The 22476-nt window shown below is 38.6% G+C and overlaps 1 long non-coding RNA gene across 1 annotated transcript; it reads right to left on the bottom strand.

The window, feature by feature from the left end:
* Positions 1–3124: 3124 nt before the first annotated feature.
* LOC116556815 lies at positions 3125–22166 on the bottom strand. The gene is made up of 3 exons (XR_004271173.1): positions 22027–22166; positions 17134–17136; positions 3125–3135 (listed from the first exon to the last, which is right to left on the bottom strand). It is a non-coding gene; the product is annotated as an uncharacterized LOC116556815 (long non-coding RNA).
* Positions 22167–22476: the final 310 nt, after the last annotated feature.

Raw genomic sequence — 22476 nt, 5'->3', positions numbered from 1 at the left:
TTTTTCATCCTGCTAGGCTCCATGTTGGTATTGGCTGTGTTTTCTTTCTAAAGCCAAAGTTCATAATAGAGGAATCCTGGTCTTTAGCTATAGGGCTGCTCATGTTCTGACAACCACTCAACCCCTTGTCTTTTAAGGCCTACCAGTAATAGTGGTTTTCAGTTGTAATTATCCAAGGGATTCTCTATCATCTCTTGTTGCATTCTTTTAAATCAGCTTACACATTTATAAACTGTTCCTTCATAAAATTATTTTTAGTCAACTTATTTGAATGTGGCACCTGTTTTCTGCTGGGCCCCAGATCAATACACCTGGTTAACATGAGCTGACTCCTAACTGGTGGATACACACTCAGCTTGCTGATGTAATCACATTTGTACTTACAGTACTAATAACAGATTCTGGACAACAAGTCTATCAACATTTTAAATGAACTGATATCTGCCCTAAATTTGCTGTGTGATATTCTATATATTCCATAGGCCATGACTGTCCACTTACTTGCCGATTCACCATTAGAATTAAGCTTCGGAATCTGAGGAGACATCTAGTGGATCATCTTCGAACCAAATGTATTCTTTTTTCCTTTGTACAACCTTAGCCTTACTTGCTCATGATGATTAGGTCCATTTCCCATGCCAGGATAGTGCCAGCTCCTTGCCTGCTCCTTTCTTGGTACAAAAGGCCTGAAACATCTGGGAAGTAGCCACAGCTCTGAAGTTTAATGGGACTCTTTTGCTGTGTTTCCTGATAGAAACATTCTCCTCTGAGATCTAGAATATCCAGTCCTGAAGAACTTAAAATTATTGGGACAGGAAGTACAGATATTTCCAATGGGTCCTTAGAAATGCTGGTAAAACATTATTTTTACTCCCCCCAACCTGGTTTGTACACCCATGCATTCTACATATTGTCACACAGTACCATACAATGCTAATTAATTTGCGTTGTATACAGTGGCAAAGGCACTCCACTGTCACAGGTTATCATATTCAAATTAGTACTTGAGCTGCACCTTTAAAATCTTGTTCTATTTCAGCCAGGTGTGGTGGCTCACACCTGTAATCCCAGCTCTTTGGGAGGCCAAGGCAGGTCAATCATGCGGTCAAGAGATCAGGGCTAGCCTGGTCAACATGGGAAAACCCTGTCTTTACTAAAAATATAAAAATTAGCTGGGCGTGGTGGTGCACAACTGCAGTCCCAGCTACTTTGGAGGCTGAGGCAGGAGAATCACTTGAATGCAGGAGGCAGAGGTTGCAGTGAGCCAACATCATGCCATTGCACCCCAGGCTGGCGACAGAGTGAGACTCTGTCTCAAAAGAAAAAAAAAATCTTGGTCAATTTATACGTCAAACCAACAACTTTTTTGATGATGCATTATAAGGTAGTATTTGGGAGAAATCACGGCCATTTGCTGACTACCTCATCTCCTTTAATATAAGGGTGATCTCTTGGTACAATGTGAGGCTTTGTAGGATCCTGTATCTGTGTGTATTCCCTTGAATAGTGGTCCTGGCTAGTGCCATTTAGGTAGAAAGAAAAAGCCCATACCTGGAATGTATGATGAATCTAGCCACAATGAATTATCGCCTTTTCCAAGCTGGAAGGGGTCTAATGTAATCACCTTGCCACCATGCAGTTGGTTGGTTTTCTTAAAGTATGATGATATGGCTGGGCATGGTGGCTCAGGTCTGTACTCCCAGAATTTTGGGAGGCCAAGGTGGGCAGATCACAAGATCAGGAGTTCGAGACTAGCCTGACCAACATGGTGAAACCCTGTCTGTGCTAAAAACACAAAAATTAGCTGGGCGTGTTGGCACGTGCCTGTAATCCCAGCTACTAAGGAGGCTGAGGCAGGAGAATCGCTTGAACCTGGGAGGCGGAGGTTGCAGTGAGCCGAGACTGTGCCACTGCACTCACACTCCAGCCTGGGTGACAGAGTAAGACTCCATATCAAAAAAAAAAAAAAAATGATGATGTACTGGGACTCAGTGTTAGTCTTTGTTGCTGGCAGGGAGGATGTTTGGCAGAAGCGGTGGCAAGGCCAGCCTGACATGTTGGAGTGCATGCTGTTGGTTCTAGGCATTTACCCTATGCTTCTACTCTTGCTACTCTATGTCTTCACTTTGCCAGCTACAGACACTGGATGTTAGAGAATGGCAGCTGCTTACTAGCAAAATCATTTAGAATAACTGGTTGTTAAGTGCATCTTACATTGTGTATAGTCTCAAGTAAGCATTAATTTATAATACTAAAACCTTTACCTTTTATGCTCACTTACATAGCTCCATTCACATGCCTCTTCCCCAGTCTTCTTTGTCACTAATCATCCAATCAGTGATTGGACAGGACACTGTTCAACCTGTCAAGCCATCTGCCACTGCTCATGAGATGCTATATTCTTATCTCAAGCTAAGTTTTTCCCAAAAATAGAGGCAGACCATTTTCATCTTTTAAAGCACTGCCCATTTGGAGGATTTCTCATAATCAATGATGTTCAAGACCACCATGAAGCAGGACTGTTAGCTGCAGTAGTTTACTTTTGGCGAAGTAGTTTTTTGTTGTAATTTATAATAAGAAATATATAGTTCATTTTTGTCCAGTTTCCTGGCACAGGAGCTTCTAAACCCTTTGGAAACTCTAAAGTGTAAGTGTCTTTTTGTATGCCAGTGAGGTGGCTGATAGCTGGCCTTCTGGATAACCTCAATATAGAAGTTGGTTGCCAGGGGAATCAACCATGTTATAAAAGGACTGTAATTTTTAGCCCCACCACCTATCATTAAGGCAAGATAGAGGGCCCGGAGATTGAGCTGATCATCAATAGCCAATGATTTTATTAGTCATGCCTAATTAATTAAGCCTCCATAAAACCCCCCAAGGAGGAGATTTAGAGAGCTTTCTGATTGCTGAACACGTAGAAATGCTGGGAGGGTAGGGTATCTGGAAAGGTCATGGAACCTCCATGTCCCTTCTCACATAAATTGCTCTATGCATCTCTTCCAGCTGGCTGTTCCTGAGTTGTATCCTTTTATAATAGGCCTGTAATCTGGGAAGTAAACTTTTTCTAAGTTAGGTATGCTATTTTAGCAAATGATTGAACCCAAGGAGTAAGTCATGGGAACCTTTGATTAACAGCTGGTCAGTCAGAAGCACAAGTAATAACCAGAACTTGTGACTGGCACTTAAATTGGAAGCAGTCTTGTGGGAGTAAGCCCTTAACCTCTGAGATCTGATGCTACCTTCACATAGATAGTGTCAGAATTAAATTAAACTATAGGATTCCAGTTAGTGTCTGGAGAGTTGTTGAATCACTTTATGTGAGAAAAAGCCACACACATTTGGTCATAACTATTTTCTTTGTTGAATACAGAAAATAAGTTCCCCTATACACTCATCTACAAACTTTACTCTTCCTGACTCTTCTTCTGATATCTAGTCATAAGGGGCCTCTCGTATGCTGCCATCAGTATGAAAGGAGGAAGAGATGCTCTTAAAACAGTGGTGGATAGGCCACCTTACTGGGAAGTTTACTTGTGCATTCATCTCTGCTCATGCCCACTCCTGCATACACCACTTCCATTTATTGTAGAATGCTGCTAGACCTGCTTAGTCTTATGACGTGGTGGGTCTGACCAAAGCATTATAATTTAACCAATTATGGATACATGGTCACTTGATATTCCTTTGCACCAACATACATCTCAGCACTTGGTAAATGGAGTATCCACTGGATTTTCTAATGAAATATAACCTGCTGGTGGATCTCTCAGCCTTATGTAGTGTATCACTCTACAGTCATGGGTACTCTTCCAGTTTCTTCAGGAAAATGTTTTATAGGTCCTAAGACATTTTTATACTATAGTTTCATTCCTCTATTGGCACATCCAGCACTCTCTCTGCTATATTATGTTGTGACTGAAACTTAGTTGTTTGCTGGAGATTAAAAAGGAGTTGGAATATATCCTGAAAAATGTTTATGGTGAAAGCAAGGCAGAAAGTTGGGGCACAAGGTGGCAATGGAAATTTGCTGAGAGAATTTAATTTTGCAAGCCCAAAACGTTTAGGGAAATCTGAGGACCCAAGAATGTCAAGTAATTTAACCTAGATTGTTCCCATCTCAAATCTTAGGCTCTTACTCCTTCCCAACCTGGATACTAGTATAGCAGATGTGCTGGTTGAGAATTTAGCCTTTTCTTGAGTTCTGCTATTCTTAATATATGTTTTTATCTTATTCTCAGGGTTTTCTTGTAAGAATGAAAGTATATTCATATGTTGGTAAAGAAGTACTCACTTGCTACCTTAAATTGGTGATACTTATTCAGCTTTTCTTTGGTTTTCACCAGTGCACTGATTAACGACTGTCTAGTTTCATAGTGCTAATATAATTATTACCTCTTCAGAACTTCTCAAAATCTGATATCTTTCTGCATTATCAGTAGTAACACTGCTGCTTTTATTACTTTCTCTATTTTATTCCTTTATCACTAAACTACTTTATATCTTGTGTTCAGGGAAAACCAATTCATTGGTAACATGACATCCCCAAATCTTGGGTTACAGGTTGGAAACCTTAAGCTGATAGTGAGAAAGAAAAGATTTATGCTTCTGGCACAGCCTAGGAAGATGGGTTTCAATGCTTTTACAGGTCATGTGGGGTTTTTACCAAGGTTGATTGCAGAAACTTATATTAGTGTGGGTTTTTAACTGGCTCAGGCAGGACAGACCTCACTAAGCATGACTAACAGGAGCTTCAAGTTTACCTTGCCCTGACTCACATCAGCTTAGCTTTTAATCAAGCAAGCTATGCTGACACAAGGAGTAAATGATCAAATAAGAAAACTCTTTAGACCTAAGGCCTATACCAAAACATGTTGAGCTTTCCAAATGTTTGAGCTTTCTACATATTTATGTATAGTGGAAAAGGAAAGAAGGAGAGAAGAAGAGAAAGAGGGAGAGATTTTCTCAATCAGATGTACATGCTGAAATTTTTAGACTTCCAATAGCAGAAAACATCATGAGTGATAGAGGCCAACAATATGTGTGCTTTGTGCCAGATATAAGAAGGTAAAGCTGTTTAAGTCACAGTGAACGGATATAAGTTAAAAAGGGAAATGCATCAATTTCCAACTGGACTTTAAAGAGGAAGCCCAGGCACTAACCCTTACTGATAAATAGAAATAAAGTAAATATACATTTTAACTAAACAGCAAAAAAGTGCCAAAATAAATATTTGGCCAAAATCAAATAACTGTAATAGAATAAGTTTCTAGAATATAAAAATAAATTTAAAATTTTGTTTTAAAATTATCATTATACTTATTTTTTAATGCTCATAGTTCAACCAAGAAAAGAAGATAGAAAAACCAAATAAAATCAAAAATGAAAACAGAGACACAACTGATACCACAGAAATACAAAATATCATTGGAGATTATTATGAACAACTACACGCTGAAAAACTGGAAAACATAGAGGAAATGGATAAATTCCTGGAAACATACAATGTAATAAAACTTAGGAGGAAACAGAAAACCTGAACAGATGAATAATGATGTTAGATTAAATAAGTAATAAAAAGTCTCCTAACAAAGAAAAGCCCAGGATGAGATGGATTCAGAGCTGAAATCTACCATACATACAAAGAAGAATCAATAGCAATCATACTGAAACTCTTCCAAAATATTGGAATGCTCCCTAGCTCATTCTATATGGCCAGAGTTACTCTGATACCAAAACAAGACAAGGATCCAATAAAAATAGAAAATTACAGGCCAATATCCCTGGTTAACACATGTGCAAAAATGTATAATAAAATTCTATAAAACTGAATCCAGCAGTACTTCAAAAAGATAATTCATCATGATCAAGTGGGTTTTATAGCAAGGATACAAGTATGGTTTAAATATATGCAAGTTAATAAATGTAACACATTACATCAACAGAAAGAAGAACAAAAAACAAATGATTATCTTAGTAGATGCAGAGAAACATTTGATAAAACTCAAAATCATTTCATGATAAAAACTCTCAAAAAATAGGCAAAGAAGAAATATATACCAAAATAACAAAGGCCATATATGGCAAACACACAACTAACATCATACTGAAGGGGGAAAAGTTGAAAAAGCCTTTCTTCTGGAACAAGACGAATATGCCCACTTTCACTGCTCCTATTGAACATACTACTGGAAGTTCTAGACAGAGCAATCAGGTAATGGAAAGAAATAGGAAATCTCTAAATTGTAAAAGTAAAATTGTTTCTCTTTGCTAATATGCTCTTATATCCAGAAAAACTTAAAGACTCTACCAAAAAACTATTGATTTATAAATGAATTCAGTAAAGTTTCTGGATAAAAAAATCAATAAATAGAAATTAGTAACATTTCATACATCAATAATGATCCAGCCAAGAAAGAAATCAACAAGGAATTTGCATTTACAATAACTGCAAAAAATATAAATTGCCTAGGAATTATATTTCAACAAGGAGGTAAAAGATCTCTACAAGAGGAACCAAAAAATACTGATTATAGAAATTGAGGATGGCACAAATGGAAAAACATCACATACTCATGGATCAGAATAATATTAAAATCATAATATTTCCCTAAGCAATCTACACATTCAATGCAATACCATCAAAATACCAATACCACATTTTTTACAGAATTATAAAAAGCAATCCTAAAATTTATACAGAACCAAAAAAAAAAAGAAAAAAAAGCCAAAAATTCAAAGAAATCCCAAGCAAAAAGAATAAATCTGGAGGCATCATATTACCCGATTTCAAAATGTATTATGTGGCTGTAGTAACTAAAAGAACATGGCATTGGTATAAAAATAGACACATAGACCAACGGACGAAACTAATGGAACAGAATAGAGAATCCAGGCATAAAGCACATATTTTTTTATAGCCAATTGATCTTTCACAAAGCTGATAAGAACTTACATTTGGAAAAGGGCATTCTATTTAAGAGATGGTACTTGTAAAATTGGATCACCACATGCAGAATAAAACGTGACCTTTATTTCTCATCATATATAAAAATCAAGTAAAAATAGATCAAAGATGTAAAGGTAAGCCCCAAAACTTTTAAAATACTGGAAGAAAACCAAGAGAAAACTCTCCTGGATGTTGCCAAGGCAAATAATGTATGACAAGATCTCAAAAGCACATGCAATGAAAACCAAAATAGTTAAATATATTTAATTAAACTAAAAAGCTTGTGAATGCTAAAAGAAATAAGCAGAATAGAGACAACCTGTTAAATGGGAGAAAATAATTGCAAATGATTCATCAGAGAGGGGATTATTATCCAAAATATACAAAGAACTCAAACAACTCAATAAGAAATATCAAGGAATTCAATTAAAATGTGGTCAAAGGACATGAATAGATATTTCTCAAAAGAAGATATATAAATAGTCAATAGATATATTAAAAAATTTTCAAAAGTCAGTAATCATCAGAGAAATACAAATCAAAACCACAATGAGATATCTTACCCCAGTCAGAATGGCTATTACTAAAAAGAAAAAAATATAGATGTTGGTGAAGATGCAGAGAAAAGGGAACTCATACATTGTTGGTAGGAATGTAAACTAGTACAGCCACTATGGAAAACAGCTGTAGATTTCTCCAAAAACTAAAAATAGAATTATCATTTGGTCTAGCAACTTCACTACTGGGTAACTAACCAAAGGGAAAGAAATCAGCATATGAAAGGGAAACCTGAACTCATATGTTTATTGAAGCACTATTTACAGTAGCAAAAATATGAAATCAACCGAAGTGTCTAGCAACTGATGAATAGATAAAGGAAATGTGCTATATATACACACAATGGAATACAATTCAGCCATAAAATAGAATAAAATTCGAGGGGGCAGGAGTAGAATAATTGAATACAAGTCCAGCAGGACAACCAAATTTGACAACTATGGATACAAAAAGCACCTTCATAAATCTGGTGAACAATCATAGTACCTGGTTTTAACAACTTCATCTCACTAAAATCACACCGGAGTGGACAGAAGAGACAGTTTGAATTGCTAACAACACTGTTCCCCAGTCCTCTGGTAGTGGCCATGAGGCACAGAGAGAATCTGTGAGTTGGGGGAGGGAGAGCACAGTGATTTGGGGGACACAGTGCTGTCAACACTGAGCAGAACTCAGCAGCACCCATGGAGGGAGTATATAGACTAGCCCTAGAAAGAGGAGAGTTACCTATCCCAACAGTTGGAACTTAAGTTTCAGCAGCCTTGTCAATGCAGGCTAAAGTATTGTAGGGGTCTAAATAAACTAGAAAGGCTGTCTAGGCAACAAGGTCAGCAAGTTCTAATACTGTACTGGGCTCAGAGCCAGTGGATTTAGGGGGCACATAAACCGGTGAGATATTAGCCTGGGCAGATAAGCGAGTCCTTGCTCCACCCCTCTCACAACCCCAGGCAATAGAGCTAACAGTAACAGAAGAAATCCCAACTTTACACTTGAGAAGAGGAGAGGAAAGAGGAAAGATGACTTTGTTTTGCAACTTAAATACCAGCTCAGCCAGAGTAGGATAGGTCTCATCCCCAGCCTTAGTTCCCAGATGACTTTTTTTTTTTTTAATAGCAGCTCAGCCACAGTAGGATGAGGGCTCTTCCCAAGCCCTAGCTCCCAGAAACCTTTTTTTTTTTTTTTTTAGATGGATTCTCACTCTGTTGACCAGGCTACAGTGCAATGGCAAGGTCTTGGCTCACTGCAACCTCTGCCTCCCAGGTTCAAGAGATTCTCCTGCCTCAGCCTCTAGAGCAGCTGGGATTACAGGAAACTGCCACCACATCTGGCTGATTTTTGTATTTTCAGTAGAGATGGGGTTTCACCATGTTGGCCAGGCTGGTCTTGAACTCCTGACCTCAGGTGATCTGCCTACCTGGGCCTTCGAAAGTGCTGGGATTACAGGCGTGAGACACACATCCTAGAATGGAATGCACTGTCTTGAAAGGAAGGACCCAGTCTTGACAGGGTTCATCACCTGCTGACTTTTTTTTATGGTTATTCTTTTTTAATTGAATTTTAGGTTTGGGGGTACATGTGAAGAACATGCAAGATTGTTGCATAGGTACCCACATGGTAGTGTGATTTGCTGCCTTCCTCCCCTTCACCTATATCTGGTATTTCTCCCCATGCTATCTCTCCCCAACTCCCCACCCCCTACTGTCCCTCCCCATTTCCCCCCAACAGACCCTAGTGTGTGATGTTCCCCTCCCCGTCTCTATGTGTTCTCATTGTTCAACACCCACCTATGAGTGAGAACATGTGGTGTTTGATTTTCCGTCCTTGTGTCAGTTTGCTGAGAATGATGGTTTCCAGGTTCATCCATGTCCCTACAAAGGACACGAACTCATCGTTTTTTTATGGCTGCATAGTATTCAATGGTGTATATGTGCCACATTTTCCCTGTCCAGTCTATCATCAATGGGCATTTGGGTTGGTTCAAGGTCTTTGCTATTGTAAACAGTGCTGCAATGAACATTCGTGTGCATGTGTCCTTATAGTAGAACAATTTATAATCCTTTGGATATATACCCAGTAATGGGATTGCTGGGTCAAATGGAATTTCTATTTCTAGGTCCTTGCTTAAGAGAACTTGAGCCCTGAATAATCATCAGCTATAAAGAGGTAGTCTATGCCTTGGTCCTTGAGTGAGACTCTGAGTCAATGTTGCACTTAGGTGTGACTAAGCATATTCACAGCTGTGGTGGCCACAAGCAAAGGCCCTTTCTTCTTGAGAAAAGAAGAGGGAAGAACAAAGGGGACTTTGTCTTGCAACTTAAGTACCAGCTTGGACAAAGTGGGGAAGACCGCCAAGTGGTCTCTAGGAGTCCCCAATTCCAAGCTTTGGATCTTGGATGGATTTCTGGACATACCCTGGGAAAGAGGGGAGCTGATTGTCCTGAAAGGTGAGTCCCAGGCCTGGCAGAATTCACCACTAGCTCATTGGAAGCCATTTGGCCTTAAATGAACATCAGGAGTATGCTGTCAGTATTCCCCATAGGCCTGTGGTGATGGCTGACACGAGGAGAGAATGCTCTGCCTAAGGAAAGGGGAGGGAAAAATGGGAAGAACCTTGTCTTCTGGTCTCAGTTTCAGATTAGCCACTGTAGAAAAGTACAACACATGGATTCTGGGATTTTCTACTCTGATCTCTGGCTCCAAAATGGCATCTCTGTACTCACCCAGGGCGCCAGGAAACTTTCTATCCTGAAGGGAAGGACACAAGACTGACTGACTTCATGACCTGCTGATTGTGGAATGCTACAGCCTTGAGTGAACATAGGTAGTAACCAGGTAATGGTTATAGCAATCTTTGACAAGACCCAATGCTCTGCTGGCTTCAGATCACACCCAGACAATCACAGTAGTGATAGACACAGCTGTACTGTGTCACTCCTTTGCCAGCACTAATTAGCTCAGCACAGAGAAAGATTCCATTTGTTTGGAATAAATTAAGGGAACAGAACAGAGAAGACTTCAAAATTTTATCTAAGGCCACCAAGATGATACAACTACAGGCCTGCAAGGACTACAGTATTATTGGTCTTGGGGTAATGAAGACTACAATGAACAAATTGAATTATAACACCAAAGTCCCACTGAATACCTGGAAAACCTTTCCAGTAAGGATGCACACAAACAAGCTCAGACTGTGAAGACTATAATAAACACCTAACACTTCAATGCCTGGAAAGTGATGAACATCCACAAATGTCAATATCATCCAGGAAAACATGAAACACCAAATGAACTAAATAAAACACCAGGATCCAATCCTAGAGAAACAGAGATATATGATCCTTCCGACAGAGAATTCAATATATCAGTGTTAAGAAACTCAAAGAAATTCAAAATAACACAGAGAAGAAATTTAGAATTCTATCAGATAAATTTAACAAAGAAATTAAAATAACTAAATATAGTCAAGCAGAAATTCTGGAGCTGAAAAATGCAACTGACATACTGAAAAATCCATCAGTCTTTTAATTGCAGAATTGATCATGCAGAAGAAATAATTAGTGAGTTTAAGACAGGCTATTTAAAAATACAGTCAGAGGAGACAAACAAAAAAAAGAATAGAAACCAAAGAAATATGTCTACAAGATCTAGAAAATAGCTTCAAAGGGGCAAATCTAAGAGTTATTGGTCTTAAAAAGGAGGTAGAAAGAGATAGGAATAGAAAATTTATTCATTGGGATAATAACACAGAACATCCCAAATCCAGAGAAAGATGTCAATATCCAAGTAAACAAAGGTATATAAGACCAAGGGCCAGATGTGGTGGCTCATGCCTGTAATCCCTGTACTTTCAGAGGCTGAGGTAGGCAGATCACCTGAGGTCAAGAGTTTGAGACCAGCCTGGTCAACATGGTGAAACCCAGTCTTCACTAAAAATACAAAAATTAGACATGCGTGGTGGCACATGCCTCTAATCCCAGGTACTTGGGAGGCTGAGGCAGGAGAATTGCTTGAACCCAGGAGGCAGAGTTTGCAGTGAGCTGAGACTGTGCCAGTGCACTCCAACCTGGGCAACAAGAGCAAAACTCTGTCTCAAAATTAATTAATTAATTAATTAATAATAATAAAAACCACCAAGAAGATATAAGCAAAAGAAGACTATCCCAACGTATTTAATGATCAAACTCCCAAAGGTTAACGTAAGGAAGGATCCTAAAAGCAGCAATAGAAATGAAACAAGTAATATACAATGAGGCTCCAATATTTCTGCAAAAAAACTATTCAGTAGAAGCTATACAGTCCAAGAGAGAGTAGTATGTCATATTTAAAGTGCTGAAGCAAAACAACTTTTACCCTAGAAAAGTATATCTGGTAAAAATATACTTCAAATATAAAAGAGAAATACTTCCCAAACAAAAGCTGAGAGATTTTATTAACATTGGATCTGTCTTACAAGAAATGCTAAAAGGAGTTTTTCAATTTAAATGAAAAACTACTAATAAGTTATAAGAAATCATCTGAAGGTCAATAACTCACTGGTAATAGTACACATGTTGAAAAAATACAGAATATTATCATACCAAATTGTGACATGTAAATGGCTCATATCTTAAGAAGTCAAAAAAATGGGTCCGGATCCAAGATGGCCGTTTAGGAACAGCTCAGGATCGCAGCTCCCAGTGAAAGCGCAAAGGGTGAGTGGACGCCGCATTTTTATTGCCCACAGACTAGGAAATTCCCGGGCAGAGGAGCTCCACGGTCGCCAGCGCGGCTGTTTCGGCCAGCGCAGCTGTGCCGGCCAGGGCCGCTGCTTTGCCCCGCGCGGCGGCTTTGTCGGCGCCCGGGAGCCGCGGTTCTCCATGCAAAATACACTGGTCCGGGGGCCCTTTTGGCTGGCGATTGGAGCCACGGGAAGTTGCCCATTCGCCGGTGCAAAAAGGGGACAGAGCAGATAACCAGGACAGCAGATTCCAGGGCAAAAAAAAAAAAAAAAAAAAAAGCGCCACAAACCTCAGTGCCGCTGTTTAAGACAGCGCAGTGAGTGGCAGGGGAAAACAAACAGACCCCGGTGCCTCTTCAACAGGCGACTGGAACACCAACTTAAAAAAGGCTCTGAGGCAGGGAGCCAGGCGATCAGGCTCGGCTGGCCCCACCCCCGCAAAGGAACAGCAACCAGACACTCGGGATTGAGACTTTCACAGCAAGCGCAGCTGAACCCGGGACGGTCCAGCTCTGTGGGGGAGGGGCGTCCGCCATTACCAAGGCAGCCCGCCGTTGCCAAGGCAACCCGCCATTGCTGAGGCAGCCTGCCGTTGCCAAGGCAACCCGCCACTGCTGAGGCAGCCCGCCGTTGCCAAGGCAACCCGCCACAGCAAAGAGACTCCGCCTCAACAGAGGCGGGCCACCATCGCCAAAGCAGTTGTAACTACACCCATATAAACAGGACTGCAGGGAAGTTCACTCGGCAGCGGGGCGGAGACCACAGCAGCTCAGCAAAGCTGCTATAGGCCGACAGTGACTAGGCTGCCTCCTTGCTGGGCTGGGCAGGTTTGACGGAAAAAAAAAAAAATAAGAAGGTGGCAGCATAACGGAAACTCATAAATAAAGCCCTAAATCCCTGGGACAGAGCACCTGGGAACAAAAAGCAGTTTATGAGTTCTGCTGCAGCAGACCTAAAAGTACCTTCCCAGCAGCTCTGAATGAACAACAACAGAGCTCACAGCTCACCATTTGAACTCTTACAAAGAAGACACCATCTCCTCAAGCAGCTCCCTGACCCCTATATATCCAAGAAGACACCTCATAAAAGAGAGATCAGATTGACACTAGGCGGGTAACCTTCTGGGACAAAGATAGCAGAAGAAGAAAACTGGTAACAACCCTTGCTGTTCAGCAGCTGCTGCAGGTGAACCCCAGGCAAGCAGGGCCTGGAGTGAACCTCAGCAGACCTACAGCAGGGGGGCCAGACTGTCAGAAGGAAAACCAAGAAACAGAAATAACCTCATCATCAACAAACAGAACGTCAATCTGAAAGATTTGAGACCCAATCTGAAAGCCAGCAACTACAAAGTCAACAGGTGGATAAATCCTTAAAGATGGGAAGAAACCAGCGCAAAAAGGATGAAAACACCCGAAACCAGAACACCTCTCCTCCTAAAAGGGATCACAACTCCTCACCAGCAAGGGAACAAGGTTGGATGGAGAATGAGTGTGATGAAATGACAGAATCAGACTTCACAAGGTGGGTAGTAAGAAACTTCTGTGAACTTAAAGAACATGTTCTAACCAAATGCAAAGAAACTAAGAACCTTGAAAAAAGACTTGGTGAAATGCTAACAAGAATGGACAAAATAGAAAGGAATATAAGTGAATTGATGGAGCTGAAAAACGCAACACGAGAACTTCGCGAAGCATGCACAAGTATCAACAGCCGAATTGACCAAGCAGAAGAAAGGATATCAGAGGTCGAAGATCAACTCAATGAAATAAAACGGGAAGGCAAGACTGGAGAAAAAAGGGTAAAAAGGAATGAACAAAGTCTCCAAGAAATGTGGGACTATGTGAAAAGACCTAATCTACGTTTCATAGGCGTACCCCAATGTGACGAAGAGAATGAATCCAAGCTGGAAAATACTCTTCAGGATATTATCCAGGAAAACTTCCCCAACCTAGCAAGGCAGGCAAACATTCAAGTCCAGGAAATACAGAGAACACCACAAAGGTATTCCTCAAGAAGAGCAACCCCAAGGCACATAATCGTCAGATTCACCAGGGTTGAAATGAAGGAGAAAATACTAAGGGCAGCCAGAGAGAAAGGTCAGGTTACCCATAAAGGGAAGCCCATCAGACTCACAGCAGATCTCTCAGCAGAAACCCTACAAGCCAGAAGAGAGTGGGGGCCAATATTCAACATCCTTAAAGAAAAGAACTTTCAACCCAGAATCTCCTATCCAGCCAAACGAAGCTTCATAAGTGAAGGAAAAATAAAATCCTTTGTGAACATGCAAGTACTCAGAGATTTCGTCACCACCAGGCCAGCTCTATGAGAGCTCCTGAAAGAGGCTCTACACATATAAAGGAACAACAAGTACCAGCTCAACTAAAGGGCAAAACAGCCAGCTAGCACCAAAATGGCAGTATCAAATTCACACATAACAATATTAACCCTAAATGTAAATGGACTAAATGCCCCAATCAAAAGACACAGACTGGCAAATTGGATAAAAAGCCAAAACCCATCGGTGTGCTGTATCCAGGAAACCCATCTCACATTCAAGGATACACAAACGCTCAAAATAAAGGGATGGAGGAAGATTTACCAAGCAAATGGAGAGCAAAAAAAAAGCAGGAGTTGCAATTCTCATCTCTGATAAATTAGACTTTAAAGCAACAAATATCATAAGAGACAAAGAAGGACATTACATAATGGTAAAAGGATCAATGCAACAAGAAGAGCTAACGATCCTAAATATATATGCACCCAATACAGGAGCACCCAGATACATAAGGCAAGTTCTTAATGACTTACAAAGAGACTTAGACTCCCACACGATAATATTGTGAGACTTTAACACCCCATTGTCAACATTAGACAGATCAACCAGACAGAAAATTAACAAGGATATCCAGGACTTGAATTCAGACCTGGACCAAGCAAACCTAATAGTCATTTACAGAACCCTCCACCCCAAATCCACAGAATATACATTCTTCTCAGCACCACATCACACCTACTCTAACATTGACCACATAATTGGGAGTAAATCACTCCTCAGCAAATGCAAAAGGACGGAAATCATAAAAAACAGTCTCTCAGACCACAGTGCAATCAAGTTAGAACTCAGAATTCAAAAACTAACCCAGAACCGTACAGCTTCATGGAAACTGAACAACTTGCTCTTGAATGTTGACTGGATAAACAATGAAATGAAGGCAGAAATAAAGATGTTCTTCGAAACCAATGAGAATGAAGACACAACATACCAGAATCTCTGGGACACATTTAAAGCAGTCTCTAGAGGAAAATATATAGCAATAAGTGCCCACATGAGAAGCAAGGAGAGATCAAAAATTGACACCCTATAGTCAAAACTGAAAGAGCTAGAGGAGCAAGATCAAAAAAACTCAGAGTCTGGCAGAAGACAAGAAATAGCTAAGATCAGAGCAGAACTGAAGGAGATAGAGACACAAAAAAACACTTCAAAAAATCAATAAATCCAGGAGCTGGTTTTTTGAAAAGATCAACAAAATAGACAGACCACTAGCCAGATTAATAAAAAAGAAAAGAATAACCAAATTGATGCAATAAAAAACGATCAAGGGGATATCACCACAGATTCCACAGAAATTCAAACCATCATCAGATATTATTACAAACAACTATATGCACACAAACTAATAAACCTGGAAGAAATGGATAAATTACTGGACACTTGCCTCCTGCCAAACCTAAACCAGGAAGAAGCCGAAACCCTGAACAGACCCATAACAAGGTCTGAAGTTGAGGCAGCAATTAAGAGCTTACCACCCAAAAAAAGCCCAGGTCCAGACGGGTTCACAGCTGAATTCTACCAGACATACAAAGAGGAGCTGGTACCATTTCTTCTGAAACTATTCCAAACAATACAAAAAGAGGGAATTCTTCCCAAATCATTTTATGAGACCAACATCATCCTGATTCCAAAACCCGGCAGAGACTCAAAAAGAAAAGAATATTTCAGGCCAATATCCATGATGAACATAGATGCAAAAATCTTCAATAAAATACTGACAAGCCAATTGCAACAGCACATCAAAAAGCTTATCCACCATGATCAAGTAGGCTTCATCCCGGGGATGCAAGGCTGGTTCAACATACGTAAATCTATAAACATAATTCACCACATAAACAGAATCAAAGACAAAAACCACATGATTATCTCAATTGATGCAGAGAAGGCCTTTGACAAAATTCAACAGCCCTTTATGCTAAAAACCCTCAATAAGCTAGGTATCGATGGAACGTATCTCAAAATAATAAAAGCTATTTATGACAAACCAACAGCCAATATCATACTGAATGGGCAAAAACTGGAAGCATTCCCCTTGAAATGTGGCACCAGACAAGGATGCCCGCTCTCACCACTGCTATTCAATATAGTATTAGAAGTTCTAGCCAGAGCAATCAGGCAAGAAAAAGAAATAAAGGGCATTCAAATAGGAAAGGAGGAAGTCAAATTGTCTCTATTTGCAGACGACATGATTGTATATCTAGAAGACCCCATCGTCTCAGTCCCAAACCTCCTGAAACTGATAAGCAAGTTCAGCAAAGTCTCAGGATACAAAATCAATGTGCAAAAATCACATGCATTCCTATACACCAATAACAGACTTAAAGAGAGCCAAATCAAGAACAAACTTCCATTCACAATTGCCACAAAGAGAATAAAATACCTAGGAATACAACTAACAAGGAATGTAAAGGACCTCTTCAAGGAGAACTACAAGCCACTGCTCAACAAAATAAGAGAGGACACAAACAGATGGAGAAACATTCCATGTTCATGGTTAGGAAGAATCAATATCGTGAAAATGGCCATACTGCCCAAAGTAATTTACAGATTCAATGCTATCCCCATCAAGCTGCCAATCACCCTCTTCACAGAACTGGAAAAAACCACCTTAAACTTCATATGGAACCAAAAGAGAGCCCGCATAGCCAAGTCAATTCTAAGCAAAAAGAACAAAGCAGGGGACATCACACTACCAGACTTCAAACTATACTACAAGGCTACAGTAATCAAAACAGCATGGTACTGGTACCAAAACAGAGATATAGACCAATGGAACAGAACAGAGGTCTCGGAGGCAACACAACCTATCTACAACCATCTGATCTTTGACAAACCAGACAAAAACAAGCAATGGGGAAAGGATTCCCTGTTCAATAAATGGTGTTGGGAAAGCTGGCTAGCCACGTGCAGAAAGCAGACACTGGACCCCTTCCTGACACCTTACACTAAAATTAACTCCAGATGGATTAAAGACTTAAACATAAGACCTAACACCATAAAAACCCTAGAAGAAAATCTAGGCAAAACCATTCAGGACGTAGGTGTAGGCAAGGACTTCATGACCAAAACACCAAAAGCATTGACAACAAAAGCCAAAATAGACAAATGGGACCTAATCAAACTCCACCGCTTCTGCACAGCAAAAGAAACAATCATTAGAGTGAATCGGCAACCAACTGATTGGGAAAAAATTTTTGCAGTTTACCCATCTGACAAAGGGCTGATATCCAGAATTTACAAAGAACTAAAACAGATTTACAAGAAAAAAACAAACAAGCCCATTCAAAAGTGGGCAAAGGATATGAACAGACACTTTACAAAAGAAGACATACATCAGGCCAACAAACATATGAAAAAATGCTCATCATCACTGGTCATCAGAGAAATGCAAATCAAAACTACATTGAGATACCATCTCACGCCAGTTAGAATGGCGATCATTAAAAAATCTGGAGACAACAGATGCTGGAGAAGATGTGGAGAAATAGGAACACTTTTACACTGTTGGTGGGAGTGTAAATTAGTTCAACCATTGTGGAAGACAGTGTGGCGATTCCTCAAGGACCTAGAAATAGAAATTCCATTTGACCCAGCAATCCCATTACTGGGTATATATCCAAAGGATTACAAATCGTTCTAGTATAAGGACACGTGCACAGGAATGTTCATTGCAGCATTGTTTACAATAGCACAGACCTGGAACCAACACAAATTCCCATCGACCATAGACTGGATAGGGAAAATGTGGCACATATACACCATGGAATATTATGCAGCCATCAAAAACGATGAGTTTGGGTCCTTTGTAGGGACATGGATGAACCTGGAAACCGTCATTCTCAGCAAACTGACAGAAGAGCAGAAGATCAAACACCGCATGTTCTCACTCATAGGCGGGTGTTGAACAATGAGAACACATGGACACAGGGAGGGGAGCACTACACACTGGGGCCAGTTGGGGGGAAATTGGGGAGGGATGGTGGGGGGTGGGAAGTTGGGGAGAGATAGCAAGGGGAGAAATGCCAGATGTAGGTGATGGGGAGGAAGGCAGCAAATCACACTGCCACGTGTGTTCATATGCAACAATTTTACATGTTCTTCACATGTACCCCCAAACCTAAAATGCAATTAAATAAATAATTGGGAAAAAAAAAGAAAAAGAAAAAGAAAAAGATACTTAAAGTAGCATTGACCAATCCCAACAATGAAAAGAAATGCCATTTGCTATTTATGCTTTATGTCTGAAATAAACCTACATTTAATAAAAAAAGGAAGCCAAAAAAATGAAATGATAAAAAAATAATTTTGTCATGACAGAGACAGTATAATAAGATACAAATAGAAAAAAAAAAAAACCTTAATAAACAGGAAGACAAAGTTATAGAGTTTTTATTGGTTTTCTTTTTGCTTGTTTGTTTGTATATGCAATGTGTTAAGTTGTCATCAGTTTTAAATAATAGGTTATATTATTTGCAAGCCTTATGGTAACCTCAAACTAATAAACATACAATGGATACACAAAAAACTAAAAGATGCTAAACCATATCATCAGAGAAAAACATCTTTACTAAAAGGAAGACAGAAAGCAAAGAAAGAAGGAAGAGAAGACCAGAAAACATCCATAAAACAAATAACAGAATGGTAGGAGTAAATAAGAGATAGATCCCAATACAATAATGGCCAGAGACTTCAACATTCAACTTTCAGCATTGGGCATATCATCTAGCCAGAAAATCAACAAAGAAACATTGGGCCTAATGTGTACCATAGACAATACGGGCATAATTGATATTTATGGAATGTTTCTTTGACTGGCTGCAGTATACAAATTCTTATCTTCAGCACATGGATCATTCTAAAGGATTGACTATATTTAATGCCAGAAAGCAAATTTTAAAACATTAAAAAAAATTAAAAACATCAAGTACCTTTTTTTGACCACAATAGAATGAAGCTAGAAATCAAAAACAAGAGGAATTTTGGAAACTGTATAAACACATGGAAATTAAACAATATGTTCCTGAATGACCAGGTAGTCAATGAAAAGATTATGAAGAAAATTGAACAATTTTTTAAACAAAGATAATGGAACAAAAAATATTAAAAACTATGGGATACAGCAAAAGCAGCACTGAGAAGAAAGTTAATAGCTATAGATGCCTACAACAAAAGAGGAAAAACGTCGTCAGCAACCTAACAATGTATTCTAAAGAAATAGAAAAGCAAAGACAAACCAAATCCAAAATTAGTAGAAAAGAAAAAATAAATATGAGAGCAGAAATAAATGAAATTGAAGAAAAACATAAAAAATTAATGAAGCCAAAACTGGAATGTTGAAAAAAAATTAACCAAATTTAACAAACCTTTAGCCAGACTAAGTAAGAGAGAGGGAAGACCCAAATATACAAAATCAGAGATGAATAAAGAGACATTACAACCAATAACACAGAAATTCAAAGGCTCATTAGAGGCTCCTATGAGCAACTCTATGTCACCAAATTGGAAAACCTCAAAAAATGAATACATTCTTAGACATATTCAATCTAGTAAGATTGAACTATGAAGAAATACAAAACATGAACAGACTAATAAAAAATAATGAGATCAAAGCCATAAAGACAGTCTCCCAGCAAAGAAACTCTCAGGATGTTATGGCTTCACTGATAAGTTTTATTGAACTTTTAAGAACTAAGGGGAGGGGTAGCATTAAGAGAAATAACTAATGTAGATGACAGATTGATGGGTGCAGCAAACCACCATGACACGTGTATACCTATGTAACAAACCTGCACGTTCTGCACATGTAATCCAGAACTTAAAGTATAATAAAAGAAAAAAAAGTTAAATTACCTTGGGAAAAAAAAGAACTAATACCAACCCAACTTAAAACTATTCCAAAAAACAGAGGTAGAAGGAATGCTTCCAAACTCATCCTGTAAGTCCAGAATTACTCTTATAGCAAAACCATACAGAGAAACATCAAAAACAGGAAAACATGAGCCAATATGTCTGATGAACATTGATGCAAAAATCCTCAACAAAATACTAGCAGTCCGAATTCAACAACACATTAAAAAGATCATTCATCATGATAGAGTGGGGTTTATCAATGGGATGCAAGGATGATTCAACATATGCAAATCAATCAATGCCATACATCATATAAATATAATGAAGGATCAAAAGCATATGCCCATTTCAATTTATGCTGAAAAATCACTTGATTATATTCAACATCTCTTTATGATAAAATCATCAAAAAGCCAGGTATAGAAGGAATATATCTCAACATAATAAAAGCTGTGTATGACAGAACCACAGCTAGTATCATACTGAATAAGGAAAAACATAAATTCTTTCCTCTAAGATCTGGAACATGACATGGATGTCCAGTTTCACCTTGTTATTCAGCAGAGTGAAACACAGAGTACTGGAAGTCCCAGCTGGAGGAATCAGAGAGGGGAAATAGTAATGGAAGTTCCATGGTACTAGAAGTCCTAGCTAGAAAAATCAGAGAGGGGAAATAAATAAAGGCCATCAAAATTGGAAAGGAAGAAGTCAAATTATCCTTGTTTGCAGATGATATAACCTTATGTTTGGAAAAACCTAAAAACTCCACAAGAAACTATTAGAACTGATAAATTCAGTAAAGTTGCAGAATGCAAAATCAACGTACAAAAAAAAAAAATCATTGGCATTTCTATATGCCAACAGTGAGAAACCTGAAAAGAAAATATAGAAAGTAATATCATTTACAATAGCTACAAATAAGATAAAATTTCTAAGAATTAGCTTAACCAAAGAAATGAAAGATCTCTGCAATAAAAATTACAAAACATTGATGCAAGAAATTGAAGAGGATACAAAAAAAAATTCCATATTCATGGATTGGAAGAATCAATATTGTTAAACTGTCCATACTCCCCAAAGCAATCTACAGATTCAATGCAATCTCTATCAAAATACCAGTGACATTCTTCACAGAAATAGAAAAAATAATTCTAAAACTTATATGGAACCACAAAAGACCAAGAATAGCCAAAACTGTACTAACAACAACAACAACAAGAAAAAAAAAAAAAAAAACTGAAAAAGCCACATTACCTGTCTTCAATTTATACTACAGAGCTATAATAACCAAAATAGCATGTTATTGGCATAGAAACAGACACAAAAACTAATAGAACAGAATAGAGAACTCAGAATCAAATCCATACATATAACTAAACTCATTTTTGTCAAAAGTTCCAGGAACATATTTAGGAAAGAACAGTATTGTCAATAATTGGTGCTCAAAAACTGGATATTCTTAGGCAGAAGACTACAACTAGACCCCATATCCTTTACCATATACAAAAATCAAATTATCATGGATTAAAGACTTAAATTGATGTCCTCAAACTATGAAACTGCTAAAACATTGGAGAAACTCTCCAGGATATTAGTCTGGTCAAACATTTCTTAAGTAATAACCCAAAGCATAGGCAATCAAAGCAAATAATGGACAAGTGGGATCACTTCAAGTTATAAAGCTTCTGCACAGCAAAGGAAATAATTCACAAAATGAAGAGACAACCCACAGAATGGGAGAAAATATTTGCAAACCATCCATCTGATAATGGATTAATAACCAAAATATATAAGGAGTTCAAATAACTAGGAAAAAATCTAATATTCTGATGATAAACTGGGCAAAAGCTATGAGTAGACATTTCTCAAATGAAGACATGCAAATGGCATATAGACATTTGTAAAAGTGCTCAACATCTTTGAACATCAGAAAAATGCAAATCAAAACTACAATGAGATATCATCTCACTCCAACTAAAATGTTTTTATCCAAAAGACAGGCAATAACAAATGCTGGCAAGGATGTGAAGAAAAGGGAACTTTCATACACCCTTGGTGGTAATGTACATTAAT

This window comes from Sapajus apella, unplaced genomic scaffold (genome assembly GCF_009761245.1).
Source record: "Sapajus apella isolate SASKATOON/1434 unplaced genomic scaffold, GSC_monkey_1.0 scaffold17, whole genome shotgun sequence".
Lineage (NCBI taxonomy): Eukaryota > Metazoa > Chordata > Mammalia > Primates > Cebidae > Sapajus > Sapajus apella.
Note: the sequence above shows the minus strand (reverse complement) of the source record. Positions and strands in the feature narration are given on the sequence as shown.